Source organism: Colobus angolensis, unplaced genomic scaffold, assembly GCF_000951035.1.
Source record: "Colobus angolensis palliatus isolate OR3802 unplaced genomic scaffold, Cang.pa_1.0 Scaffold485, whole genome shotgun sequence".
NCBI classification, from domain to species: Eukaryota; Metazoa; Chordata; class Mammalia; order Primates; family Cercopithecidae; genus Colobus; species Colobus angolensis.
In genome coordinates, this window is record NW_012118321.1 from 1,350,485 (window position 1) to 1,365,095 (window position 14,611).

A 14,611-nucleotide genomic window follows, 5' to 3' on the forward strand; every position below is an offset into this window, starting at 1 on the left:
TTTCCTAGGCTGGTCTTGAACTCCTGAACTCAAGTGATCTGCTCACCTTGGCCTCCCAAAGTGCTAGGATTACAGGCATGAGCCACCACCCCGACCCAGATTCACTTTTGTATTTTACATTTTACTGCATGTACTTCAGCTCTTTATCTTTCTGAACCACTTGAAAGTCAGATGTATGTATCATTGCCCGTTTATGCTAAATATGTGTCTATTTCCGAAAAAGAAACACGCCTATAGTGATTATATCCACATAGTACCATGGTATAGAAAAGAACAAGAAGCCAGAGCTTCATCACTTTCAGGTAATACCTACTCTTGCAAGCCTCATTGTACGTTGTCTGTCTGTTTATTTTTTCTTCTGCTAGACTTACTGCTCCTGAGGGCAAGGACCAAATCTGATCATTGTTGAAACCCTATGCCTAGCACGTGGTAGGTGCCTGTGATTTTTTCCCCTAAATATTGGCTAATTATGAAAATATTGCAATTATCAACTGACAAAAATAAATATTTTGTTTTTATTAGCAATTTCTGGTTTAACTGCTTCATGATCAGAGATGGTTGTTTGTGATAGTTCTCCTTTTGGAAATTTATTGATGTTTTCTTATGACTTAAATATATGTTTAATTTTTGTGAACGTGCCATGTGCAATTTAAAAGAATACGTATTCTCTATTGTCAGAGTTTAGAATGTGACATATATTAAAAAATTCTACCTTGTTGATTATGTTATATTGTTTAGATCTTCTCTCTCCTTGCTTATGTTTTGTCCACTGGATCTGTCTCCTATTCAGAGTGGAATATTAAATTTTCCTTTTCTTACTGTCTTTCTGTTTCTCCCTCCCTGTGTGTTTTGTAGTTTTTACTTCATAAAGGTTATTATTTGGCAATAAAAATTCTTAAATGTTATGGTATCATTCTGCATTGCAGACTTTAACATTAAGAAAGTCCTTTCTGGTTAGGAGCAGTGGCTCAAACCTGTAATCCCAGCATTTTGGGAGGCCAAGGCAGGTAGACCACCTGAAGTCAGGAGTTCGAGGCCAGTGTGGCCAAAGTGGTGAAACCCCGACTCTACTAAAAATACAAAAAATTAGCCAGGCATGGTGGTGGGTGTCTATAATCCCAGCTACTCAGGAGGCTGAGGCAGGAGAATCACTTGAACCTGGGAGGCAGAGGTTGCAGTGAGCTGAGATCGCATGGTGGCACTCCAGCCTGGGCGACAAGAGCGAAACTGCATCTCAAAAAAATAAAATAAAATAAAAAGAAAGAAAAGAAAAAGAAAGTTTTCTTGGATTATACTTTTCAGTAGTACTTTTGTTCTATTGATTATCGTTTTATAGGGAGTGAAGTAATATGAACGGCATTGCTTTTTTATCTTTTATTTCTATTACTTTCTTTGTTATCCTTTTTGTTTTCCTAATCTCATTTTCGTTTTATTTATTGTTTTTCCTGCCTCTTAATATTCCCTATTGCCCCCTATTAAATTTTACTAGGGATTGTTCTCACGTAGGAATCCTTTAATTTATTTTTCATTTCTAAAATAAGTTTGTATTTTTCTTCCATTTCTTTCCTGAGTTAAATCAAGTCTATTTCTTCCTTTCTTTCTTTGCTTTCTACTGTCTTTAACTTTGGAGTTTCTGATTTGAAGTTTTTCAAAATATTACCAAATGTTCATTTGTGTCTGCTTAATACTGTTTGGAGTATTATATTACATTAAATGTTTTGGTTTGCTTCATGGTTGTTTTTCTGTGCTTGAGTCTACCTCAATTGATAAGGATTGAATTTAGTTTTCTAGTTTTTTCAAAACTCTGTATGGATCTGCTAATCTTGTCATTGTTCGTCTTTGTGGTACTGGGATGTTTTACAAGACTGCTAGTTCACCGAGACACACTTCTGTCAGTAAATTCCACATACTTTGGTGGATTTGTTTGTTTTTGCCAGTGGGGTATGGTTGCTTGTCCTCTGATTTTATGGGTCTCTTATCATACATGATCCTAATTTTACCTCTCTTGCCTCTTTCCCACTTCACAAACTAATTCCAGTGGGTGCTTCTGTCTTCCTATTTTAACCATTTTTCACTCCTAGATGCTGAGTTTTATAAACTGCTCCTTTAAATTACATGTTACTTTTCAGTCCTTTTCTTGTCATGTGAATTCTGATGTACCCAGACACTTTTTTGTTTGTTTGTTTTTGATGGAGTCTTGCTCTGCTGCCTAGACTGAGTGCAGTGGCCTGATCTCGGCTCACTGCAACCTCCGCCTCCTCAGTTCAAGCAATTATCCTGTCTCAGGAATCCCAAATAGCTGGGATTACAGGTGCACAGCACCCCACTCGGCTACTTTTTTTATATATTTGGTAGAGACGGAGTTTCACCATGTTGGCCAGGCTGGTCTCAAACTCCTGACCTCAAGTGATCTGCCTGCCTCGGCCTCCCAAAGTGCTGAGATTATAGGAATGAACCACTGAGCCTGGCCTCCCAGACACTTTTTAAAAAGTATTTCCAGCTGGGCAAGGTGGCTTACACCTGTAATCCCAGCTGCACTTGTAATCTCAGCAACACAGGAAACTGAGGTGGGAAGATCACTTGAGGCCAAAAGTTTAAGACCAGCCTAGGCAACAGAGCAAGACCCTGACTCTCAAACATAATTAAAAATAGCTGGGCATGGTGGAGCACTCCTATAGTCCCAGCTACTCAAGAGGCTGAAGCAGGAGGATTGCTTGATCCCAGAAGTTCAAGGTTGCAATGAGCTATGATTGTACCATCACACTTCAGCCTAAGTGATAGAGCGAGACTCCGTCTCTAAAAAAAAAAAAAAAAAAAAGAGTATTTTTTAGACTAATGTCAACCTCAACGACTTAGGACTTGTTGCTGTTTCTCCTTTTCTCTTTGCCTGGAGTTTGTATAGGCTTACTTTTTTCCTCCTTGTTGTTCTTTAGTGGTTTTGGAGGAAACATTGGGAGATGGAGACCTAGGTGGCCCTGGCTATCCTAGAAGTCCCTAAAAGTGAATACATCTTGAAGGTAAGGCTTCTTTTGTGCTATGGGACAGTTACCCCTGTTAAAAGACAAGTTGTACTTTTATGGAGACCACCACTAAAATGTTGCAAAGGTCAAACAGACATTAATTGCTTCAATTTATGGTAGTTCATACCACCATATGTAAGAAACTTTGAGAAACCTTTAGTATTTGATGACGTCATCCAGTTTTTTAAAACTCTAGCTATTTGTCCAAATTTGCCTCAGTCTTTTGGATACTTCCAGAAGCTTTACTTTGGGGTTATGACAGTATGAGTAATCCATGCTACTGAGTCACATTCAATTAATGTAATTGTACAAGTTAGGCTAAGTTTGCTGTTTTGTTTTGTTTTTTTTTAACTCCTGGTAATGTCAACAGATAAACAATTCACCTCAATTGTCAATTATTTGAGAAAAGATCCTTTAATCATATTCATCATACTTGAAATATTACACAATTTAAAGTGCCTGCATTCTTTATAGGTGGAGCAGAATATTAATTAAAATGTTTGCTTTTTTTATATATAGCAAATAGCATGTTACTATCATCAAATATCAAACGAAATACATATAATTCTCCAATAACTGTGACTTTGATGGTCCAATGATGATGTGTAGTATGTGATCTGTTTGAAATCTTGTAGGTCACTGGGAGCAGATTAACCCCTCCCAAAATCAGTTAGATTAGAAATTCGAAGAAAGAAGTACAGTGTATGTACTATGTCTAATTTACATGTGATTATATTTTAAAGGAATATTTTGAGCTACCTTTTGCAAAAGTAAGACATAACTGACAATTGTGTGTCTTTGAAAGTTCCGTATTTGATAGATCCCTAAAATAGGAACAAAGTAAGTTAATTCAAGATTCCCTCACTGAAAATTATGAAGAATTGGCCCTTTGGGAAATCACATTAACTTTTTCTCACCGAATTGATTATTCACTAAACCCTCTTGTCTTTTAAAACTTGTTCAATGCAGTCAACTTTACAACATCTTCGACTTAATGCTTGACTTCTACTATACTTCATACTTTCTAATGCTTTATTTCTACTTGATTTAGTTATGCATAAGAAATCTCACACATTAAATCTCATTATCACTTAGAAATGACCCGTCATCAAGTTCGCAAACTCTAAAATGCAAACCTCCTGTTTTCTCAGATCTCCTGCCCTCCTGCTTCTACTGAGTATTCACGAGGCCTTTGATTCCCAGTGACACCCAGTCCCTTTACGATTCGCTCAGACCATCACCTTAGACTTCATTTGCTACCTCAAGCAGCCTGGACCCCTGAATTGGCTGTTACAGTAGTGCCCCTGCTACTATCCCAAGATCTCTTGCTTCTTTGAACTCTAATTGTTGCCCTGCCATTTTCCATTGTGGTTAACCTCAGAGGGATTCTATTCTGACACCCAGACTTCCAAACTGGCTTCACTGTTAACTGGGACTGCCTAGCATCAATTGAGCTTTTCTTTCTATGTTGTCTTCCTCTTACTTTCCACGTCTTCTTTTCTACACCTTAGTTCTTTTCAAGTCTCCTAACCGACTTTTACAACCTCATATATCACTATTCTCCTAAACTTCTGCTTCAATCAAATTGGGCTGTTTACTGATTCTAAAACGAACCCCGTGCTTTCCCAACCCTTTGCTTTGCTTCTTGCTATACCCTCAGCCAGCATTAGCCACTCCCATTGTCCTGTCAAAAGGCTGTATAGGCATACATCATTTTATTGCACTTTGTTACATTGTACTTCACAGAAACTACATTTTTTTTTTCCAGAAATTGAAGGTTCTGTGTCAGGCAAGTCTCTTGGAATCATTTTTCAAACCGCACGTGCTCACTATATACTATGTTACATTTCGGCAATTCTCACAGTATTTCAAACTTTTTCATTACTATTATATCTGTGATAGTGATCTATGATTGGTGGTTCTTTTTTTTTTTTTTGAGACGGAGTCTCGCTCTGTCGCCCAGGCTGGAGTGCAGTGGCCGGATCTCAGCTCACTGCAAGCTCCGCCTCCCGGGTTTACGCCATTCCCCTGCCTCAGCCTCCCGAGTAGCTGGGACTACAGGCGCCCGCCACCTCGCCCGGCTAGTTTTTTTGTATTTTTTTAGTAGAGACGGGGTTTCACCATGTTAGCCAGGATGGTCTCAATCTCCTGACCTCCTGATCCACCCGTCTCGGCCTCCCAAAGTGCTGGGATTACAGGCTTGAGCCACCGCGCCCGGCTTGATTGGTGGTTCTTTTTTGTTTGTTTGTTTGTTTGCTTGTTTTTGAGACAGAGTCTCACTCTGTCATCCAGGTTGGAGTGCATTGTGCCATTTTGGCTCGCTGCAACCTCTGCCTCCCGTGTTCAAGCGATTCTCTTGTCTCAGCCTCCCGAGTAGCTGAGATTACAGGCACACACTGCCACACCTGGCTAATTTTTTGTATTTTAGTAGAGATGGGGTTTTGCCGTGTTGCCCAGGCTGGTCTCAAACTCCTGAGCTCAGGCGATCCACCAGCCTCCGCCTCCCAAAGTGCTGGGATTACAGGCGTGAGCCACAGCGCTCGGCCTATAATTGGTGATCTTTGATGTGACTACTGTGATTGTTTTGCAGCACCACAAAACAATCACCCATATAAAAGGATAAAATTTATTGATAAATGTGTGTTCTAACTGCTCTACCAACCAGCATTTATCCCTTCTCTCTCCCTCTCCTTGAGCCTATCTCTTCTTGGAGACACAAAACGATTGAAGTGAGGCCATTTAGCAACCCTACAATGTCCTATAAGTATTCAAGTGAAAATAAGAGTCAAACATTTTTCACTTTATTGTTTTTCCTTCTTTTATTTTAGGTTCGGGAGGATACATGTGCCAGTTTGTTACATGGGTAAATTTTGTGTTGCTAGCGTTTGGTGTACAAATTATTTCATCACCCAGGTAGTGAGCATAGTATCTGATGGTTAGTTTTTTTGGTCCTCACCCTCCTCTAACCTTCCACCCTCAAGTAGGTCCGGTGACTGTGGTTCTCTTCTCTGTGTCCCCTTCTTTATGTTCCCTTCTTTGTGTCTACATGTACTCAATGTTTAGCCCCAACATGTACTCAGTGTTTAGCCCCAACATGTACTCAGTGTTTAGCCCCAACATGTACTCAGTGTTTACCATTGTGGTACTCGGTTTTTAGTTTCTGCATTAATTCACTTAGGGTAGTGGCCTCCACCTCCATCCAAGTTGCTGCAAAGGACATGATTTGATTTTATTTTTTATGGCTATGCAGTATTCCATAATGTATACTTTTCACTTCTTTATGCCATTGATGGGTACCTAGGTCGATTCCATGTCTTTGCTATTGTGAATAGTGCTGCAATGAACACATGTGTGCATATGCCTCTATGGTAGAATGATTTCTAGGTCTTTGGGTATATATCCAGTAATGAGATGGCTGGGTCAAATGGTAGTTCTGTTAAGTTTCTTGAGAAATCTCCAAAATACTTTCCATAGTGGCTGAACTAATTTACATTCCCACCAGCAGCGTGTAAGCATTCCCTTTTCTCTGCAGCCTTGCCAGCATCTGTTAGTATTTGACTGTGTTATAATAGCTATGCTGACTGATGTGATCAAAGTCACATCTTTCACTTTAAATGAAAAGCAAGAAATGATTAGGCTTAGTGAGGGAGACATATCAAAAGCTAAGACAGGCTGAAAGCTAGGCCTCTTCCACCAAATGGCAAGCTAAGTTGTCAATGCAAAGGAAAGCTCTTGAAGGAAATTAAAAGAAATGTGATATAGTTTTAATATATGTCACTGCCAAATCTCATGTTGAATTGCAATCCCAATGTTGGAGGTAGGGCCCAGTGGTAGGTGTCTGGGTCACGGGGGTGGATTCCTCATGGGTTGATGCTATGTCCCTCACAGTGAATCAGTTCTTGTGAGATCTGGTCATTTCAAAGTGTATGGGAACTCCCCGCTCTTGCTCCCGCACTCACCATGTGACATATGAACTTCTGCTTCACATTTTGCCATGAGTATAATCTCCCTGAGGCCTCTCCAGAAGACAATCAAGTGCCAGTGCCATGCTTGTACAGCTTCCAAACCATAAGACAATCAAATCTCTTTTCTTTGTAAATTACCTAATCTCAAGTATTTCTTTAGAGCAGTGCAAGAATGGCCTAATACAGAAAATTAGTACCAGGAGTAGGGCATTTTACAAAGATACCTGAAGATGTGGAAGCAGCTCTGAAACTGGGTAACAGGCAGAGGTTGGAAGAGCTTGGAGGGCTCAGAAGAGGACAGAAAGATGAAGGAAAGTTTGGAACTTCTTAGAGACTGCTTAAATGGTTTTGACTAAAATACTAATAGTTATATGGACAGTGAAGTTCACACTGATGAGGCCTCAGATGGAAATGAAGAGTTTATTGGGAACTGGGGCAAAGGTCATGCATGTTAGGCCTCAGCAAAGAACTTGGCTGCATTCTGTTAATGCCCTAGGGATCTGTGAAATTTTGAACTTCAGAGTCATGACTTAGGGGATATAGTGGAAGAAATGTCAAAGCAGCAAAGCATTCAAATGTGGCCTGGCTGCTTCCAGAAACCTACACTCAGATCCAGGAGCAAAGAAATGACATAGAGTTGGAATTTATGTTTAAACAGGAAGCAGAGTGTAAAAATATGCAGCCTATCCTTGTTACAAAGAAAGAAAAAACCTTTTGGGAGAGGAATTCAAGCAGGTTGTGGAGCAACTACTCGCTGAAGGTATTTGCATAACTGAAAGGGAGCCAAGTGCTAATATCCAAGACAATGGGAAAAAGACCTCTGAGGTCTATTTCAGATTTCAGAGATTTTCACAGCAGCCCCTCCTATCACAGGCTTAGAGGCCTAGTGGGGAAGAATGGATTTGTGGGCCAGGCCCAGGGTTCTGATGCCTTGCACAGCCTCAGGTCACTGTTTTCCACATCCAGGCCACTCCACCCCCAGCTGTGACTCAAAGGGGCCTAGGTACAGCTTGAACTGCCACTTTGGAGAATGCAAGCCTTTGTGGCTTCCATGTAAGTTTAAGCATGTGGGCATACAGGACACAAGAATGAAGGATGCATGGCAGCCTCCACCTAGATTTCAGCAGCTGTATGAGAAAGCCTGAGTACCTAGGCAGAAGCCTGTTGCAGGGGTGGAGCCCCTACAGCGAACCTCTACTAGAACCTCAACAACCTGTGATAATAGCCCTAGGGGCTGCTGAACCCTCCAAAGTCACAGGGGTGGAGCTAACTGAGGCCTTGGGAGTCCACCACTTGCAGAAATGTGCCCTGTATGTGAGACACGGAGTCAAAGGAGATCAGTTTGGAGCTTTAAGGTTTAATGACTACCCTGCTTGGTTTCAGAATGGCATGGGACCTGCAGACCCCTTCTTTTGGCTGATTTATCTATTTTGGAATGGGAATGGTTACCCAATGCCTATACTCTCATCATATCTCAGAAGTAAATAACTTGGTTTTTATTTTACAGGCCAATAGGTGGAAGGTACTTCCCTTGACTCAGATGAGACTTTGGATTTTGGAGTTCATGCTGGAATGAGTTAAGACTTTAGGAGACTATTGGGAGGGGATGATTGCATTTTGCAATGTGAGAAAGACATGAGATTTGGGGGTGTAGGGGTGGAATATTACAGTTTGAATATATGTCCTGGCCAAATCTCATGTTAAATTGTAATCCCCAATGTTGACTGTGGGGCCTGGTGTGAGATTTTTGGGTTATGGTAGGGTGGATCCCTCGTGGTTTGATGCTGTCCTTATGAAAGTGAGTGAGTTCTCGCAAGGTGTAGTCATTTAAAAGTGTGTGGCACTTTCCCTCCTCTCTCTCCTGCACTCACCAGGTGATGTGCAGGCTCCCACTTTATCTTCCACTGTGACTAAAAGCGCCATTAGGATTCCCTAGAAGCTGAGCTGATGCCAGAGTCATACCTGTACAACCTACAGAACTGTGAGCCAATTAAACCGCTTTTTAAATAAGTTACACAGTCTTAAATATTTTCTTATAGCAGTGTAAGAAGAGTCCAATACAAAAGCGAAACAGTTTTATTGTTAATGTGGAGAAAGTTTTAGTAGTCTGGATAGATCAACCCAACATTTCCTTAAGTCAAAGCCTAATCTAGAGCAAAGCCCTAACTCCTTTCAATTCTATGAAGGCTGAGGAAAGTTAGAAGCTACACACACACACACACACACACACACACAAAATTGAAGCTAGCAGAGGTTGTTTTCTGAGATGTAAGGAAAGAAGGTGTATTCATAACATAAAAGTGCAAGATGAAGGAGCAAATGCTGATGTAGAATCTGCAGCAAGTTATCCAGGAGATTTAGCCAAAGTAACTGATGAAAGTGGCTAAACAAGAGATTTTCAATGTAGATGAAACTGCCTTCAATTGGAAAAAGACTCCATCTGGAACTTTCATAGCCAGAGAGTAGAAGTCAGTGCCTGGCTTCAAAACTTCAAAGGCAAGCTGATTCTCTTGTTAGGGGTTAATGCAGCTGGTGACATTGAGTTGAAGCCAATGCTCATTTACTATTCTGAACATCCTAGATTCCTTAAGAATTATGCCTACTCTTTCTCTGTTCTAAAATTGAACAACAAAGCCAGGATGACAGCACATCTGTTTATAACATGGTTTACTGAATATTTTAAGCCTACTCTTGAGACCAACTGCTCAGGGAAAAAGATTCCTTTGAAAATATCACTGCTCATTGGCAATGTACTTGTTTACTCAAAAGCTCTGATGGAGTTGTAAAAGAAGATTAAGGTTGTTTTCATGTTTGCTAATACAATATCAGTTCTGTAGCCCAAGGATCAAGGAGTAATTTTGTCCTTTAAGTCTTATTACTTAAGTAATACATTTTGTAAGGCTACAGCTGCCATGGATAGTGACTACTCTGATTGATCTGGGCAAAGTTGGTTGAGAACCTTCGGGAAAGGATTCATCATACTTGATACTATTAAGAACACTCATGACACATGAGAGAATGCCAAAATATCAACATTAATAGGGGTTTGGAAAATGTTGATTCCAACCAGGATGGATGATTTTGAGGGGTTCAAGACTTAAATGGAGGAAGTAACTGAAGGTGTGGTAGAAATAGCAATAAATTTAGAAATAGAAATGGATCCTCAAGATGTGACCGAATTACTACAATCTCATGATCAAACTTGAATGGATGAGGTATTGCTTCTCACGGATGAACAAAGAAAGTGGATTTTTGAGATGCAATCTACTTTTAGTTTAGATGATATGAACATTTTTGAAATGACAACTGAATTGATCTGTTCTCACATTGCTATAAAGAATTACTGGAGACTGGGTAATTTATATAAAAAAGGTTTAATTGGCTTATGGTTCTGAAGGCTGTACAGGAAGCATAACAAAGGCATCTGCTTCTGAGGAGACCTCAGGAAGCTTACAATCATGGTGGAAGGTGAATGGGGAGCAGGCATCTCACATGGCAGGAGCCGGAGGCAGAGTAGGGGGAGGTGCCATACACTTTTAACCAACCAGATCTCATGAGAATTCACTCACCATTTAAGACAGCTAAACCATTTGTAAGAATCCACCTCCAAGATACAATCACCTCCCACCAGGCCTCACTTCCAACATTGAGCATTACAACTCCACATGATATTTAGGTGGTGACACATATCTAAACTATATCATTCTGCCCTTGGCCACCCTTCACAAATCTCATGTTCTTCACACATTTTAAAATCCCTTCCCAACAGTTCCCCCAAATCTTAACTCATTTTACCATTAACTCAAAAGTCCACAATCTGATGTCTCATTGGAGACAAGGCAAATCTTTTCCACCTATAAGCGTGTAAATAAAATAAAATAAAATAAAATAAAATAAATAAATAAATAAATTACTTCCAAGATACAATGGGCATTGGGTAAACATTCCTGTTCCACAAGGAAGAAATCAGCCAAAAGAAAAAAGCTATAGGCCCCACACAAGTTCAAAACCCAACAGGGCAGTCATTAAATGATAAAGTTCAAAAATAATCTCCTTGACTCCATGTCCAACATCCATGGCATACTGCTGTAAGGGTTGGGCTCCCAAGGCCTTAGGCAGCTCCACCCATGTAGCTTTGCAGGGTTCAGCCCCTGCACTATCTTTATGAGCTGTCATTGAGTCCCTGTGACTTTTCCAGGTACAGGGTGCAAGTTGCCAGTGATTGTACCATTCTGAGGTCTGGAGATGGTGACCCTATTTTCAAAGCTCCACTAGGCAGTGACCCAATGGGTACTGTGTGTGGGGCTTCCAACCTCACATTTCCCCTTTGCACTGCCCTAGTAGAGGTTCTTTGTGAGGGCTCTGCCCCTGCAGCAGGATTCTGCTTGGGCACCCAGGCTTTTTCACACATCCTCTGAAATCTAGGTAGAGGCTCCCAAGCCTCAATTCTTGCACTCTGTGCACCCACAGGCTTAACACCACATTGAAGCCACCAAGGCTTATGGCTTACACCCTCTGGAGCTGCAACCTGAAGTGTACCTGGGCCCCTTTGAGTGGAGGCTAGAGCCCCAGTGGCTAGGATGCAGATAGCACTGTCTCCAGGCTGCACTCCTGGGCCTGGCCAACAAAACCATTCTTCCCTCCTAGGCTTCTAGGCCTGTGATGGGAGGAGATACTGTGAAGGTTTCTGAAATACCTTTGAAGTATTTTCCCCATTGTCTTGGCTATCAGCACTTGACTTCTTTTTGGTTATGCAAATCTTTCTAGCAAATGGTTGCTCTGCAGCTTGCTTGGATTCCTCTCCCAAAAAAAGCTTTTTTTTTTTTCTCTGCCACGTGACCAGGCTTCACATTTTCCAAACTGTCAGGCTCTGCTTCTCTTTTAAGGATAAGCTCCAACTTGAAGTCATTCCTTTGATCCTTTATCGGAGTTAGGCTGTTAGAAGTAGCCGGAACACCTCTTGAGCACTTTCTGCTTAGAAATTTCTCCCACCAGATACCCTGTCATCACTCTGAAATTCATACTTCCATAGATCCCCAGGGCATGTACATAATGCAGCCAAGTTCTTAGCTAAGGCATAACAAAAGTGATCTTTACTCCAGTTCCCAATAAGATCATTTCCATCTGAAACCTTGGCAGCCTGGACTTCACTGTCCATATCACTATCAACATCTTAGTTACAAGCATTTAGCCAGTCTCTAAGAAGTTCCGAACTTTCCCTCATCTCCCTGTCTTCTTCTGCACCCTCTATAATCTTCCAAACTCTGCCTGTTACCCAATTCCAAAGCTGGTTCCGCATTTTCTATTTTCTTTGTAGCAATGCCTCACTATTCAGTACCAATTTTTCTGTATTAGTCCAGTCTTGCATTGCTCTAAAGAAGTGCCTGAGACTGAGCAATTTATAAAGAAAGAAGGTTTAGTTGGCTCAGCATTCTGAAGGTTGTGGAGGAAGCGTAACACAGGCATCTGCTTCTGGGGAGGTGGCATCTCACATGATGGGAGCAGGAGCAAGGCAGAGGGGGGTGCCACATACTTTTAAACAACCAGATCTCATGAGAACTCACTATTGATCGGGTGTGGTGGCTCACGCCTATAATCCCAGCACTTTGGGAGACCGAGGCGGGTAGATCACAAGGTCAGGAGTTTGAGATCAGCCTGGCCAATATGGTGAAACCCCATCTCTACTGAAAATACAAAAACTAGCCTGGTGTGGTGGTGGGTGCCTGTAGTCCCAACTACTTGGGAGGCTGAGGCAGGAGAATTGCTTGAACCCAGGAGGTGGAGGTTACAGTGAACCAAGATCATGCCACTGCACTCCAGCCTGGGCAACAGAGCAAGACTCCATCTCAAAAAAAAAAAGAAAAGAAAGAAAGAAAGAACTCACTATTTTGAGGACAGCACCAAGAGGATGGTGCTAAACCATTCATGAGAAATTCACTACCTTGATTGAATCACCTTCTACCAGGCTCCACTTCAAACATTGGGCATTACAACTCAATATGAGATTTGGGTGGAGACATATATCCAAACTATACCAACGAGAAAGGATTTAGAATATTACAGTAACTTACTTGATAAAGTGGCAACATGATTTAAGAGGATCTACTCCAATTTTGAAATTTCCATATGGGTAGAATGCTATCAAAGAGCATTGCATACTACAGGTAAATCTGTCATAGAAGGGAGTGAATCGATGTGGGAAAGTTCATTGTTACTTTATTTTAAGAAATTTCCACAGCCATCACAACCTTCAGCAACCATGACCATGATGAATCAGCAGCCATCATCATTGAGTCAAGACCCTCCACCAGCGAAAAGATCACAGCTCCCTGGGAGCTCAGATGGTCATCAGCATTTTTGGCAAGAAAGTATTTTTAATTAAGGTATGCACATTTTTTGACATAATACTATTGCACACTTAAAGACTACTGTGTAATGTTAACAAAACCTTCATATGCACTGAGAAACCAGAAAATTCATGTGACTCGCTTTACATTACTGCTGTCTTTACTGCTGTGGTTTAGAATTGAATCAGCAGTAATTTCAAGGTATGCATTTAAGGTTCAGCTGAAATGCTTCCTTCTTCATTAAGCCTTAGTCACTCCTCATTAAAAAAACTGCATTTTTATAACACGTCATTTATTCTTCTTATACTTTTCATGTGGCATTTTGGTTACTGGATCTTATAGCTGATAATTATGCTTGTGTAGGGGAGTGAAAATGACTTCCCTCCACCCTTCCAGGTTCTTTGGGTGGGCTATGAATGAAATTGACACAGAAACAGATTAACATGAGAAAAACATATTTCGTTATGTATTTATGCATGGAGTCCACAAGATATGGGACTCCTAGAAGGGTCAGAAGGCTGGTACTTATTAGCACCCTGAGCTACCTAAAAGAATAAGTGCTTGAGACTTCTGAGGGGTGGTGGCAATACAAGTTATGAGAGGGTAACAGGAGGAACTATACGGAAAATAAGGATGGTCTTATTATGCAGAGAAAACGTCTCTCAAGTAATAGAAGTTGTCTAGGAGCATCCTTCAGAAGAAAAGGTGATAGTCTGTCTGGGGGTAGTGTCGAAGAGTTAACCTTTCAGGGTTGATAAAATTCCCAGGGAGATGATTAATGATAATACAGATCCATTTTTAGGCAGATGAGGAAGTTCAAAGGAAGCCCTTCCCTGCATTAACTAAATATTCCTCAAGTGCCTTCAATCTAAAGTAATCAGCATACCAAAGTTGCATATTTTGGGGTGGCATTTTCTGAACTCCTTCAGTTGCCACAGTTACATTATCTTTCAACACTACTGAGAGCCCCTTGAGGGCAAGGATGCTAATCTGATTTTTCTTTGTATCCTTAGCACCTAATTTAAGGCCTCACACATGTTAGATGTTTATTAATGAAGAGACAAATAGGAAAACATGATCATGTTAAAGTCTCCAAAGACTCTGACAATGAAACATGACCCATGAAAATCCCACTTGTTCACTTTTCACAGACAAAGATACAGACAAAGATACAAAGATACTGAGACTCAGTCGTGCTTAAGTGTCAGAGTGTTTGGTGTCAGTCTGTCTGATCCAGTCGATCCAGTCCTCCGTGACTTTTCTATGGCAGCACTGGTTT